The sequence below is a fragment of the Plecotus auritus genome, assembly GCF_963455305.1.
Source record: "Plecotus auritus genome assembly, chromosome: 6".
In the NCBI taxonomy this organism is placed as follows: Eukaryota; Metazoa; Chordata; class Mammalia; order Chiroptera; family Vespertilionidae; genus Plecotus; species Plecotus auritus.
The window spans coordinates 7,674,005-7,688,391 of NC_137773.1; positions in this window are offsets into that span (position 1 = coordinate 7,674,005).

Here is a 14,387-nt window from a genome sequence, read left to right on the forward strand (position 1 = left end):
GGTGGCAAGGCACTCTGCCGGCCCCACTTCCTTCCTCTTTTCAAACTCCCTGTCAGGACCCGCCCTCCCCTCCCCTCCTCCCTGGGGCGCCCTGCTCCTCCTTCCTCCTGATGAACAGGGGCACGTTAGAAGGCTAATGGCTTGAAGTCCCCCCCTTGAAAAGCTGGGGCCACCCCCACCCCCCCTGGTTTCTCCCCTCCCCAGGCAGGCCAGTGGACAGAGAGGCCGAGCAGGTACTAGGGGCCACCCAGGCTATCACCGCAAGTGCAGGAAGTTCCCAGATAACTGGGCCTAGAGATTGAACAGAACTCCTCCCACCCCCTGCACAAGTATCTCTGTCAGGTGTGGGTTCAAATCCGCATGTGTCCCATCACTGTGCAACTAGGACAAATGGCTTCACTTTTCTAAGCTTCAATTTCCTCATCTGTAAAATGGAATACCAGTACCTACTTCCTAAGATTATTGTGAAGAGCAGAGAAGAAAATGCATGCAGTGGGTGACACATAAGAGAGACTGAAGATTAGAGGAAGAATGTATGCAGTAGGTGACACATAGAATTAAAAATCCACTGGAGGGGAAGTCATTTGGGTTTTTCTCCTTTTGGTGCCACAGACCTATGTGAACATCTGATAAGAGCTCAAGAACCTCTTCTCTGTGAATACATAAGCACAGGATTTACCAACAATGCCAGGAGGTCAAGGGTGCGCTAGCAGCCAGTAACAGTGACCTCAGGAAAGTCCTAGAGTTGGGCTAATGGAGACATTTCTTGCAAAAAAAAAAAAAAGCACAACGCATTTTTGCTCTGGGAACAGATTCTATCAAGAAACAAAACGAAATATGTCTCATTGATCACAGTGATAAGACTGAATTAAAGTCTTCTTGAATTTTTTTTCTTTATTCATAACTCCTTCTACCCCTTTTCTGCCTTATATTATAGAGTCCGTAAGATACAGGCAGCTGTGGCAAAATATTAATTTAATTTTTCTGAAGTTATTTCCTTTTCAGTTTTTTAACAGCACAAATTAGGGGGTATTATTTATAGTGAGCAGCTGAATCAGTCAGAATCCCACCAGAAAAAGAGAGAGAGAGGGAGAGAGATTTAGTTGCAAGATATTTATTTGCAAGGAACATCCATAGCAAGTCCAAAATCCATAGCACGCGCCAACAGGAAGAAGTCTGGAAAATTCTCAGGCAGAAGCTGAAGCTGCTGTCCACAGATGGAATTTCCTCGTTTTCAATTAATTGGATCAGGCATACTCAGATTACTGAGGATAATCTCCTTCACTTAAATTCAACTGACTGCAGATGTTCATTCTATCTACAAAATACTAAGGAAGCAACACCTGGGTTGGTGTTTGATTAAATAATGAATTAGTGTCCGTAGTCACACCAAGGTGACTCATAAAACTAACCATCACAGCACTATTGTAAGTTGTACTGTGCATCAAAGGTTGGTGACGTTTTTCTATAAAAAATCAGATAGTAAATATTTAAGTCTTTGCAGGACAAGAGGCATAATCAAGGATATTATCTAGGTAGTTACAAAGGAGAACTCATGTTTCCACAATTTTTATGGATAAAATTCAAAATTTGATATTAATAATTGAATATATTCTTAGGAAGCCCTCATTGGGCACCAAGTTTGTCCCCTATAGTTTACCGGGGTGGGCTCCCTTTCCTGTGTGTCTCTTTAATTCTCAGCCAGAGAACACCTGCACCCAGGGTAACTAGGAGACATCTACCTGGTATGTCAGTAGGTAAGTGCCAAGGGTTTTCTGTTCCATCCTCCACTGGTGTCTGACATGTGGCTGTTTTGGGGAACTGAAGCCTCCATAGTATTATTCAGAATTTCCATCTCTACTTGTGTTATTCTTAAGAGTCATGGCACATAGCCTCTATTAGCATGTTCTGAGTAGTTCTAATATCCTAGGGCTGAAACTTGTATTTACCCAGCTTTTACTTATCAGAGGAAACTCTAGGTGCCTGTCAGGACCAAAAAAGACTCTAGGTAAGAAAAACCTGAGTGCTCAGAAGTAATTACCTGCACCAAAGGAAGCAGCAACAGCAACAACAAAGACTAGATAAGGATGCATTTAAATAAGTCCGCCTTAAGGTAACAGTGAAATCTCCAGAAGTCAATATGGGAGTGGGGTTGGAGCTTTACTGTTTAATAGGGTTTGCTCTACTCCATTAAATGGTAATAGCCTCAAACCTTACTGCTAACTAACACTCCACATGGTGCGAGGGGGATCTGTCTAAATGGCAAAACTAAGATGTCAAGGCCCTGGTTAACATACCTCAGTGCATCCTCCATACCCTTTAGGATACTAGTTAAACTCCGAAGAACATCATGCAGGCCCCTCATGATTGGATCCCAGCTGTCCTCTACAGCTTCATTTCCTGCCTCCTCCACCCTGCCCCTTCTTACAGCCCCACTCCCCTGCACCAAACACACTCTATACCACGTGACACCGTAAGACAGAGGTGCTATCTTGCCACATGGTACTGTTTGAAGTCTCCAAGTCCTTACATGTGTGTTTCTTCAATAAGAACACCTCTTCTTCTGGGAAGACTTCCATGCTAACCACCCCCACCACCACCACCTGCCAACTCCTTCTTCAGTTAGACAACCCTCCTGGGCACCCACAGCAGCCCATTCTCATGAATTGCTTTTCTCAGTCTTTAGCTGCCTCTTCTGTCCAGAAACTCTAGGCAAAGCTGCCAAGACTCACGTGCACACAGTGTCACCAACCCTGTTTCTTACCCATGTCTGATTGGCACTGAGTGATTCCTTACCTAGAGAAAACTAGGTTGCAATAGAGATCCAGAACCAGTAGTGCACAAATTTGAAAGATGACCTATTTGTTTAACAAGCACATTTGATTATCACTGTGTTTAGTGTGTTTTTTTTTTATGTCAAATATGAACAATCAAGGGATTTCACCTAAACTTCTAGATTTATAGTTTTTCTCAAATCAAATATGAAGGTCTGGTAATACAGGGTCTGCATTTCCACAAGGCAGAAATCAGCGGGAGGTAACTCACTGCCCTTTAGTTTGCCATGATCTCCAGCACTCCCTCTTGTCCCCCTAATACTGAGGCCAAGTCTCATTTGCCATTTATCATTAAATTATTGTTTTTCTTAAGGTAAAGATAAAAATGAAAAACTGCTTGAGCCCATGTTCCATCACAAGTGGGAAAACAAGAGAGACTGACAGGATATGTTTCAGAAAACATGGGAGAGGCGGGTATATATTTATAGATGTGAAGAATAGTCCTAGAAGGAGGTGTGTGTCAAAAGAGTTTTTCTTCAGCTGCCATAATAAAGCAAACCCACTTTGCTTCATTCATTTAAGGTGCCTGCTGAGTCCTTGTAGACATTTGAGATGTGACCCCCAGTGGGTTTATTGGAAATTAGGTAGGCCAACACTTTTTGGTCTTTATTTTGGGTGATATGGAACCAAACCAGTCAGGAATACAAATAGTAGGTGTTCCTGGAGTGCCAGAAGCCAGTTCCAGGATGTCATAATTGCAAGAGTTTCATCAAAAGGTTGATGGAACTTGGAGACTCAACAAGGGCTGAGTCACATATGTAATCACCTGTTGGAATGGCTAAAGGCATTTCCCCCAAACCTGAATAGGATGATTGTTTGCTGCCAGACAGCTCAGGGCATCTTAATCTACATGTTATTGCCTCCTGTTGGCCAAACATCTGAACAGTCGTAGGCTATTCCCCAATCTGACAATGGATTATGTATCTAACCCTACCCGTTGAAGTGTATATCTCCACCTTGCCTTAGGACAATTTGTGTTAATAAAAAGCAAGGGGTCCTGAGACAAAAAGAACTTGGTTTCTTTAGCCAGGCTCCTCTGACCCCCAATGCCTTTCAAAATTATTTTTCGTCTTTGGACTCTTACTTAATCTACACACAGCCTTTCTCCAGATTGCTGAACCCTTCTTAATGCTGGAACAAGAACCCAGTGGCGAGTGGGCTGGCACTGCCCCCACCCCCCCCCCCCCCCCCCCCCCCCCCCCCGGCATCGGAGAAAGCAAATTGCTAGAGCCAAGGAGACCTCTGGAACAATCTCAGTCTAGAGAAATCAAGATTAGAGCAAGTACATGGCTAACAGGAGACAATAGATTTCTCATAAGCATTTGCATTCTGACAATAAGCCTCCAACAATCTGGGTGTGTCTCTCCCCTAAGAAGCACATCTGCACAGCATGCTCAAATTGTTGACTTACTTGGCTTCCACCCATCCCTAGAGGCTCAGACCTCCTTTACTCCACAAACATTTACTAAGAGCCCATCATGTGAAAAGCAGAGTGATAGGCACTGAGGATATACCTTGGCAAACAACAACAGACAAGATTCCTTCTCTCGTGGATCTTGTAGCCCAGCAGGAAAGTACACAATAAGGTTTAATAAAGAAAATAAACCAGCAAAGTAATGTAAACAGTGTCTTGGGGGAAGTGGAGAAGGAGAGAGTCAGAGAAGACTCCCTGAGGAAGTAATATTTAAGAAGTGACACCTACAAAAAGAAAATTCCAGAGTGAACTAACCACAGATATAAGAAGAACAAGCTTGAGTCATTCAAGAAACAACAACAACAAAAGAACCATTGTTATGGGAATGTTCTGCAGGTGTGGTAGGAGGTGAGTTTGGAAGTTAGGTAGGAACTAGATCATGTAGAACCTTGAAGGCTATGGTAAGGAGTTTGAATTGTACACTAAGTGCACTGGGAAGTGATAAAGAGTCAAGCAGCCTCCCGGACGGTCAGGTGCCTGCCTCACACTTAGAGCTCGGCTGTGGTGTTCTCCTGCTGAACATCAACAATTTCTTAGAACATTAAATTCAGACAAGGCTAACTCGTGGCCATGATGGATAAAGATAAAAACTAGACTGCTCTGCAATCATGAAGAAACAGGAAAAAAAAAAAAGAACATTGTATAAACTATAAAAATTACTAAAACATCTTCCTATCATGGCTAATACCAGTGACTGGTGCTTTTTTTCTTTTCATCAATTTCAGCTTAAGCCTCATTATAATCTAAAGTCCTTCTTTCTATGCAAGATTTATTAATATATCTAATTACAGAATTAACTTTGCTTCCTTAAACATTACCCGAAATCACCAACACAAGCCCAAATCCTGTAATAAAATCCTTTCTAATACCCTCTTACTGAGACACCCTATGGCTCTCCATGGTTGTATAGTCATAGGCAATAAACTAAACGTGTTCTACTTTAGGTTTGTTGCTGCTGCTGCTGCTGCTGCTGGTGGTGGTGGTGGTGTGTGTGGATTTTAGAGAAAGAGAGAGAGAAAAGGAGAGGGAGAGAGAAACATCAATCAGCTACCTCCTGCACACTACCTACTGGGGGTGGAGGCTGCAACCTGGGCATGTGTCCTGACTGGGAATAGAACCAGCTACCTCTCAGTGCATGAGACAATGCTCCAACCACCCGAGCCACGCCTGCCAGGGTGTTGGTGGTGGTCTTTTGATGGGGGCCATAAACCAATGTCACTAGAGGATTTTAAGTAGGTGGTGATAGAATCTTTTAAAAAATTATTCTCATTGAAAAATAAACTCTATAGGTTAAGAATAAAAGCAATAAGACCAGTTTGAGGCTGCTTTAGTACACAGGGAAAGATGATGACTGGATCAAAGTGGTGGGGGCAAAGCAGTTAAATTCAATAAATATTTCAGAGATGGTATCAGCAGGACTTGCCTGTAAAGAGTATGGATACAAAGATAGAGATAAGTACAGCCAAAGCCAGAGACCCAAAATTAAATCAGCCTATACAAGATAAAAGCCTATTTTCTTTTTCCCATAAAGTCCTAGATGGCATTGCAGGTCTATGAAATTATCAGAAATGCAGGCTCCTTCTTTTTTCTATTCCACCACCTATCCCTCATGTTTACAAAATGAAGTACAAGTACATGATCCACGATGGATCTACTACCGCATCCCCATTCCAGCTAGCAGGAAGTATGGCAGAGGAAAAAGAGGGCATAGCTGAGACGTAGCACACATCACTTCTGCTTATTTCTTTGTCCAGGACCTGGTCCTATGGCTACACCTTACTGGAAGAAAAATTGGAAAATAGAGTCTTCATTCTGGGTGGCCATATGTCTAACTAAATGGTCTACTACTGCAGAATAATAGGAAAATAGTTATTGAGACAGTAGAGGGGCAAGACAAAGCCTGGCTGGAGTTAGTTAAGGAGAGAATCCTATATAATAAAAGCCTAATATGCAAATCGACTGAACGGTGGAATAACTGGTCGCTATGACATGTACTGACCACCAAGGGACAGATGCTCAACACAGGAGCTGCCCCCAGCCCGCAGGCCCCAGGCCAGCCAAGACTGGTGCCAGCAGAGGCCCCCTGATCACCCTGCTGGTTGCCCCACAGAGGGAGGGGACCAGTGGCAGTGGCAGTGGCAGTGGCAGTGGCAGTGGCGAGTGGGCTGGCACTGCCCCCCCAATAACCCCGCAGGTGCCTCCTTCTGTGGGAGGCGATGGGTGGTGGTGGCAGGGTGTGGGTCTGGTGAGCAGGTGGCACTGGGCCGGCCAAGGCTGGTGCCAGCAGGGCCCCCCCGCCCCCGCCTATCACCTCGCTGGTCACCCCACAGATCGGCCCTGATCGCCAGCCATGCCTAGGGACCCTACCTGTGCACGAATTTTGTGCACCAGGCCTCTAGTATAAGGTAAGAAACAGCAGTGAGCATAAGCAACTCTTTGAAAGAGTTTTACTGGAAAGGAGAGCAGATAAATGGGTGGTACCTGGAGGAGACCATAGAATTAAGAAGAAATTATAAGAGGTGTGGTGGCCCTAACTGGGTTGGCTCAGTGGACAGAGCGTCGGCCTGGGGACTGAAGGGTCCCAGGTTCGATTCTGGTCAAGGACATGTACCTTGGTTGCGGGCACATCCCCAGTGGGGGGTGTGCAGGAGGCAGCTGATCGATGTTTCTCTCTCATCGATGTTTCTAACTCTCTATCCCTCTCCCTTCCTCTCTGTAAAAAGTCAATAAAATATATTTAAAATAAATAAACAAACAAACAAACAAATAAATAAATAAAAGAGGTGTGGTGAACATAGAAATGTGCCTTTTAAATCTACTGCAAAGAGCATAATTGCCTATGGTCCCAAGTGGTGGCTTCTGAAAATATTTCCTCCTCAGTCACACCGAGACTACATTTCTCATGGGTTGTTTATAGCCAGTGACTGGGGGTGGATAGGGTGACCAAGGTAGACATGTAAATAATATACTGTTCAAACATATGTGTATCCTATGTTTCCCAACTTTGTGGACAATTTGCATAGTAAAGACTCTTTTCATTTTACTTTCTAATGTACAGCAGTAAAATGAAGTTATTAAAAACAATGAGAGAGGGTTTCACAACCAGAATTTAGAGGAAATGTGAATAACGGATTATTCATGGTAAGGAATTCATTGTAACCAGATAGGAAAAACATTGCTTCAAAAGGCCATATGTTCAGTTAGAAGAAATCACTTTTTTTAGGTTTTAAATTTCACTCTTCTTATTCTCTTTTGAACTATTCATTGCCTGTGCTTCTTTTATAGTTTATATGCAGACTTTTCTTATCTTCTTTTTCTATATAATGAATCTCTCAAGGCTCACAGGATGTACCATTATTAAAAAGAACACTAGTTTGGGGATAAAATTTTCTGGATTTAAGACTGGGTTTTCATATGATTTCACTCATATGTGGGATATAAAACTAAAATTCATGAAGACAAACAGCAGTGGGAAGGTGGTGGGGAGTGAAGGGGGCCTAATTTATGGTAAGGGGAGAAGATTTGACTTTGGGTGGGGGCACACAGTGCAATATACAGATCTTGCAACATAGAAACTCTGAAAGCTCTCCTATATAATAATCCTATATAATAAAAAGCTAATATAGCAAATGACCGAATGGTGGAATGACCGGTCACTATGATATGCACTGACCACCAGGGAGCAGACACTCAATGCAGGAGCTGCCCTCTGTTGGTCAGTGTGTTCCCACAGGGGCAGCACTGCTCAGCCAGAAGCTGGGCTCACAGCTGACGAGCACAGCAGCAGTGGTGGGAGCCTCTCCCACCTCTGTGACAATGCTAAGGATGTCCGATTGACCCCAGGGCTCCCGGACTGTGAGAGGGTGCAGGCCAGGCTGAGCGCCCCCCTCCCCAAGTGCACGAATTTTGTGCACCAGGCCTCTAGTATAATCATATTAACCCATATCACCCCAAACATTTAATTAATTTTAATTAATTAATTAATTATATTAGGGGAATAAGACTGGGTTCCAACAGAAAATTCTCATACCTTACATTTACATCTGCAATACATTTAGAATTGATATTGTGTTAGGTGGAGATAGGGAAGATTTTTTTTCCCCATCCCCATATTTTATACAAATTGACCCAGCATTATTTTTAAAAAAGACCATCCATTCCACTCCTGCATTTGTAGTCACTTTTTGGTCACAAGTCAGATGAGCATATGTGTTTGGCTCTGTTTATGGATTCTCTATTCTCCTCCTTTGATATATTTCTCAGTGTTTGCATTTATATTATACTGAATTAATTATCATCTTATAACAAGCCTCTGTATCTCTTAGTATAAGTCCTCCATTTTTTTTCTTCAAGATTTCCTTGGCCTTTGCATATAAATTTTAGGATGTGTCCTGTTTAAAAACAAAACAAAACACACTTGCAAGGAATTATATTGGAATTGTGTTGAATCTTAGATCAGTTTGGAAAGAAGTGATGGTACATTCCACCATTTATTTTATTTTTTAATATATTTTTATTGTTGATAGTATTACAGACATCTCCCATTTTTCCCCTCCTTTGCCCCCCTCCTCCCAGCCCCTGCTCATCCCCCAGATCTTCACTACTCTATTGCCCATGTCTATGGGCTATGCATATAAGTATATAAGTTGCCGGGGTGTTTCTCAGCATCTAGAAGGGTTCAGGAATCTGGAGAAGGGCTGTGAGTAAATTAGTAAAGAGACTAGACATGAAATATAAATTGAGAAGGCATTTTGGGGAACCAGAGGAGACCTAGCTTCAATAACCAAGTTCCCTGAATCTCTGGACCCCTAGCTTTTTATTAACACAAATTTCCCTAAAGCAAAGCAGATATATATATCAATGGTACACAGTAGGCATTGTCAGGTTGGGGGAACTGCCTTTGGCTGTCAGGCAGCAGGCAATAATATATACAAATCTTTAGGTTTGGAGAAATGCTTTCAGCTAGTCCAGCAGGCAATAATATGTATCTTCAGCCCTGCTGAAGCCTCAAGGTCCACCAACCTTTTGATGAACTTCTTGCATTTATGACCTGCTGGAATTAGCCCACAGCAATAAGTTTTTTGCTTTATCTCTTCTCATCCCCCCAACCCCACCTCGAGGTATGTCAGTCTGTTCCATGCCTCCATGCTTTGGGTCTTATACTTTATTGGTCAATTCATTAGGTTCCACAAATAAGTGAGACCATGTGACATCTGTCTTCCTCAGATTGGCTTATTTCATTTCCAGGTCCATTCATGCTGTCCCAAAGGGTAAGAGATCCCTCTTTTTTAGCTCCACCACTTATTTGGATCTTTAATTTATCTCTACAATGTTCTGTAGCTTTCAGTGTATAGGTTTTGTACATCCTTTTGTTGACTTTATCCCTAGGCATATATATAATTTATGCTATTGTAATCCATGTAATTTTTAAAAATTCATTTTGATTTGTTTTTACATGGCATAATTAAATTTTTAAATACCCTGTATTTAATAGGTACCCTTAATAAACTCAGTGCTTACTTTTATTTTTTTTTTATTTTTTTTTAAATATATTTTATTGATTTTTTTACAGAGAGGAAGGGAGAGGGATAGAGAGTTAGAAACATCGATAAGAGAGAAACATCGATCAGCCGCCTCCTGCACACCCCCTACTGGGGACATGCCCGCAACCAAGGTACATGCCCTTGACCGGAATCGAACCTGGGACCTTTCAGTCCGCAGGCTGACGCTCTACCACTGAGCCAAACCGGTTTCGGCTCAGTGCTTACTTTTAATAGTTTATCGATAAAGTGTTTTAGATTTTCTACATATACTGTTATCATCTGAAATAATACCATTGTAAATCTTTTAATTTTAACAGAATTTCAGAGTCACAGAAAAGTTTTAACAGTTAAAAAATATCTGTAAACTCTTTACCCAGATTCTCCAAATGTTAACATTTCATCACATTTGCTTAATCATGCCCCTTTCAATAAGTGTGTGTGTGTGTATGTTTTTTGCTGAACCATTTGAGACTAAGATGCAGACATGATGCCCTTTTGCCTCTAAATACTTCATAGGGTATTCCTTAAAAACAATGATCAAATTCAGGAAATTATAATTGACACCATATTATCAGCTAATCAAAGTCCTCATTCAAAATTTTCCAGTTGTGCCATCAGTGTTTTCTATTGCCAAAGAAAATTACATATCACAAGTTGCATTCACTTGCTATATGTCTCTCTTTAACAGGATCTGTTCCTCCATCATTTTAAAAAAAAATGTTTTCATTGAATTTTTAGAGAGAGAGAGAGGGATAGAGAGATAGAAACATCGATGAGAGAGGAACATCATCGATTGCCTGCCTCCTGCACAGCCCCTACTGAGGATCAAGCCTGAAACCGAAGTACGTACCCTTGACGGGAATCAAACCTGGGACCCCTCAGTCTGAAGGCTCTATCTATTCAGTCTCTATCTACTGAGACAAACCAGCTAGGGCTGTTCCTCTGCCTTTACTTGTCACTCATGATCTCGGCATTTTTAAGATTACAGGCCAGTTATTGAATAGAATGCCCCTCAGTTAGGGTTTCAGGATGTTTTGTCATAATTAGATGCAAGCTATGCATTTTATGGCAGGAATATCATGGAAGTGATGTAATGTTTCCTCACTACTTCATATGAGGACATGCACACTATCAATTTGTCCTATTACTGTGCTGTTAACTTTGATCATTGAGTAGGGTGAGGTCTTCTAGGTTTCTCCATGTGAAGTTTACTATTTTTCCCATTGTAATTAATGTGCATTTGTGGAGAGATACTATGAGATGACGTAAATAGTCTATAACTCATCATACTTTTATTTTGTTATTTTTTTAATCCTCACCCAAGGACATATTTATTCACTCTAGAGAGAGGAAGGGAGATAGAGAAACATTGGTTGTTGCCTCTTGTACATGCCCCAAATGTGGAATAGAACCCGCAATCCTTTGGTGTGTGGGATGACACTTCAAAAAACTGAGCCACAGTACCCATGGGTTCATCATACTTTTAGTCCACTAGTTTCAGCAACTATTGATAATTCTTTTCCAAATCACTTATTAATTACCAAATAGTGATTTTTAAATTCTACCATTCTTTCTACATGTACTAAATGAGAGTCTACTGTGAGACTCTCTTTTTTATTAATTTATTAATGTATTTATTCAAAACTATGGTTTCATGGTTTCTTATTCTACTCAATATAATCCATCACCATCCCTTATTTAGAGGCTCAAATTGTCCTAGATTTGGACAGTGGGAGCCACTTCAAGCTGGCGCCCATGTCATTTTGACATGCCCCCATCATTGAAGCACTTTCTTACTTTGGGGAACAAGATGTTTAGGGTCATCTCATTCATTTCAGCCTAGTCCTGAAAGTAGCCATCTTTCAAAGAAATGGTTCACTTAGTAGAGAATGACATTATGAAACTAAGATCTGGGTGCTAGATGTGTTGAATGAGCTCATTGCTATTGAGATGCCATTTTCTAAGGATCAGCAGATAGAGCTAGGAAGAGAGTGTGTGTGTGTGTGTGTGTGTGTGTGTAAATGTGTCTATATATCTGTGCACATATTTGTATGTATATATATATATGTATATATATTATATATATAATTTTTAAAACTCTTATCTCTCAAAAACCGAGTTCATATGGAATCCAACACCACAGTAGTCATTTTTACCCCTTTTCATTCATTTAGCCTTCACCCTCATTTAGTTGGTTTAAATACATATATATTGATTTCAGTGATGAAGAGAGAGGGAGAGATAGAAACATCAACGGTAAGAGAGAATCATTGATTGGCTGCCACCTGCACGATCAGGGATCAAGCCTGCAACCTGGGCATATGCCCTGATTGGGTATCGAGCCATGACCTCCTGGTTCATAGGTCGATGCTCAACCACTGAGCCACATTGGCAAGGCTCCCTTCATTTAGCTGAACTTCCTTCTCCAACAGTGAGAAATCTGGTTCCAATTATCCACAATATATTTCTTTGTTCAGTTCTTCAAAAGTTTTCCCAGTCATCTCTTGTTGAGATGATTACTCTTGAGATCACTCAAGGAGGTTCATGGGTACAAAAAAATCCTTCTTGTCATTTTTAAAAGGTTTTCCTATAGCATTAATGCCTAAAGAGTAACTTCAATGCAAATAAAATCCAAGATTTACAATTTTTTTCCTTAAAGTTCTTTTAAAGTCTGTATGATTAATGCCTTCTTCTGAATACTGTTCTGGGGAAGTCTGATGTCAGATTAATTCTCTAGCCTCCGTAAGTGCTTGATTTTTTTTTTTTTTTTTTTGGTGTGTGTGTGTGTGTGTGTGTGTGTGTGTGTGTGAGTTTTTGAGGATTTTTCTCAATTTAAAAATTCAATAGCATTGAGTGTTCTAGAATCTACAAGAAAATTATACTTTGCTTCACCTTCATATGGCTTTTGGGAGGGGAGGGCTGAGTGGTGCTGGTGGGGTCATCAGTTCACAAGGTGGTCTTATTTTTTGTTTCCTTCTTATAAAAGCTTTGTCTGTTTTTGCCTGTCATGTAAATTTTGGGGTGTTTTTACAAGGTTCCTAGTCAAAGGGTGCCCCCTTCTGTCATCATAGTGAAGTACAGTCTTTAATAAGTAGTGTCAGTGGTGGTGATTTCTGAGTCCTCTGATAATGTGATTAGTCTTACAAGGCCCCTCATTTCTCTTTTGCTTCCCCCCTCACTTTTCAAACTACAGAAAGAGCCTTTTTTGTTAGAACAGTTTTAGGTTTATATTCATTGCCATGCTTGATAGTGCCTCATAGATCTCTTAGGCTCTATTCATTTTTCTTCCTTTTCTTTCTGTTCTTCAGTCAGAATGATCTCAATTGGCCAATATTTTAATTTTACTTATTCTATTTACTTTTCAAATCTGCTGTTGAATGTGAGCTTCTCATTTGTTATTGTACTCTTCAACTCCACAGTTCCAATCTGGTTCCTTTAACCTTTTCTCTTTATTGGTAGTCTCTATTTGCCATTGTTCTTATGTCATTGGCTCTTTAAGCATATTTAAAATTGTTTTGATTTAAAGTTTTTGTCTAGTAAGTCCAATGTCTGGCGCAGTTTACTTTTTCTTATTTTTGGATCATACTTTGTTTCTTGCCTTGTCATAGTTGTTGAAAATTGGACACTCTTGAGTATTATCATGTGCCAACCCTAGAAATCAGATTTCTCCCCTCACCAAAGTTTGTTGTTGCTGACTGTAGTTGTTGCTGGAATGCTATTCTCTCCATGCCTTGGGAAACCTCTGAAGGAATCTAAGCTTAAACATTAAAAAAAAAAAAAAGTAAAAAGCCACCAGGCAGTTTCTTGTTTCCGTCTCAGTTCCTTTAGCACATTGGATATTCTATTACAACTTCTACCACTCTTTTAACTTTTTCACCACTCACTAACACCTGTGCCGTTGGACAGGTAACTTAACCACTTTGAGGCCTTGGTTTCCTCATCTCTAAAATGAGAATAAGTTAAATATAATATCCAAATCACAGAGATGAGATTAAATGTGGCAATACATGAAAGGGCTTGAAACAGTGCTTGGCACATTAGGTTGATTCAAATGTTAGACATAACTGTTCATACTAGTAATACCACTACTACCATTACTCATCTATGTGGGTCTACTACACTGAGAGCTATGAAGGATTATTTTTGCACTCCTAACACATAGCTCATAGTAAAAACTCAATGTTGGAAGAAATTGATCTATATTCTATGATGTAGAATTCAATGAATAAGCTATTATTTTTCTCAGGTTAAAATAGTTTTCTAGTGCCTTCAGCTACTTCTTTTGGAAAGAGATGTTATTTAATGTGCAATATCTAATTTCCTGAGGGTATGCTTTTTGCAACAAATTAAGTTTATTATTTATTTAGAAGAGGCAATTTCCTTTTACTGAATACATTTCAATAGACTTATCTAACTAACCTACTGTGATAGTTAATTGTATGTCACCTTGGTTGGGCTATATGTGGTTAAGCATTATTCTGGATGTTTCTGTGAGAGTGTTTCTAGGTGAGAATAACATTTAAATCTGTGGACTTT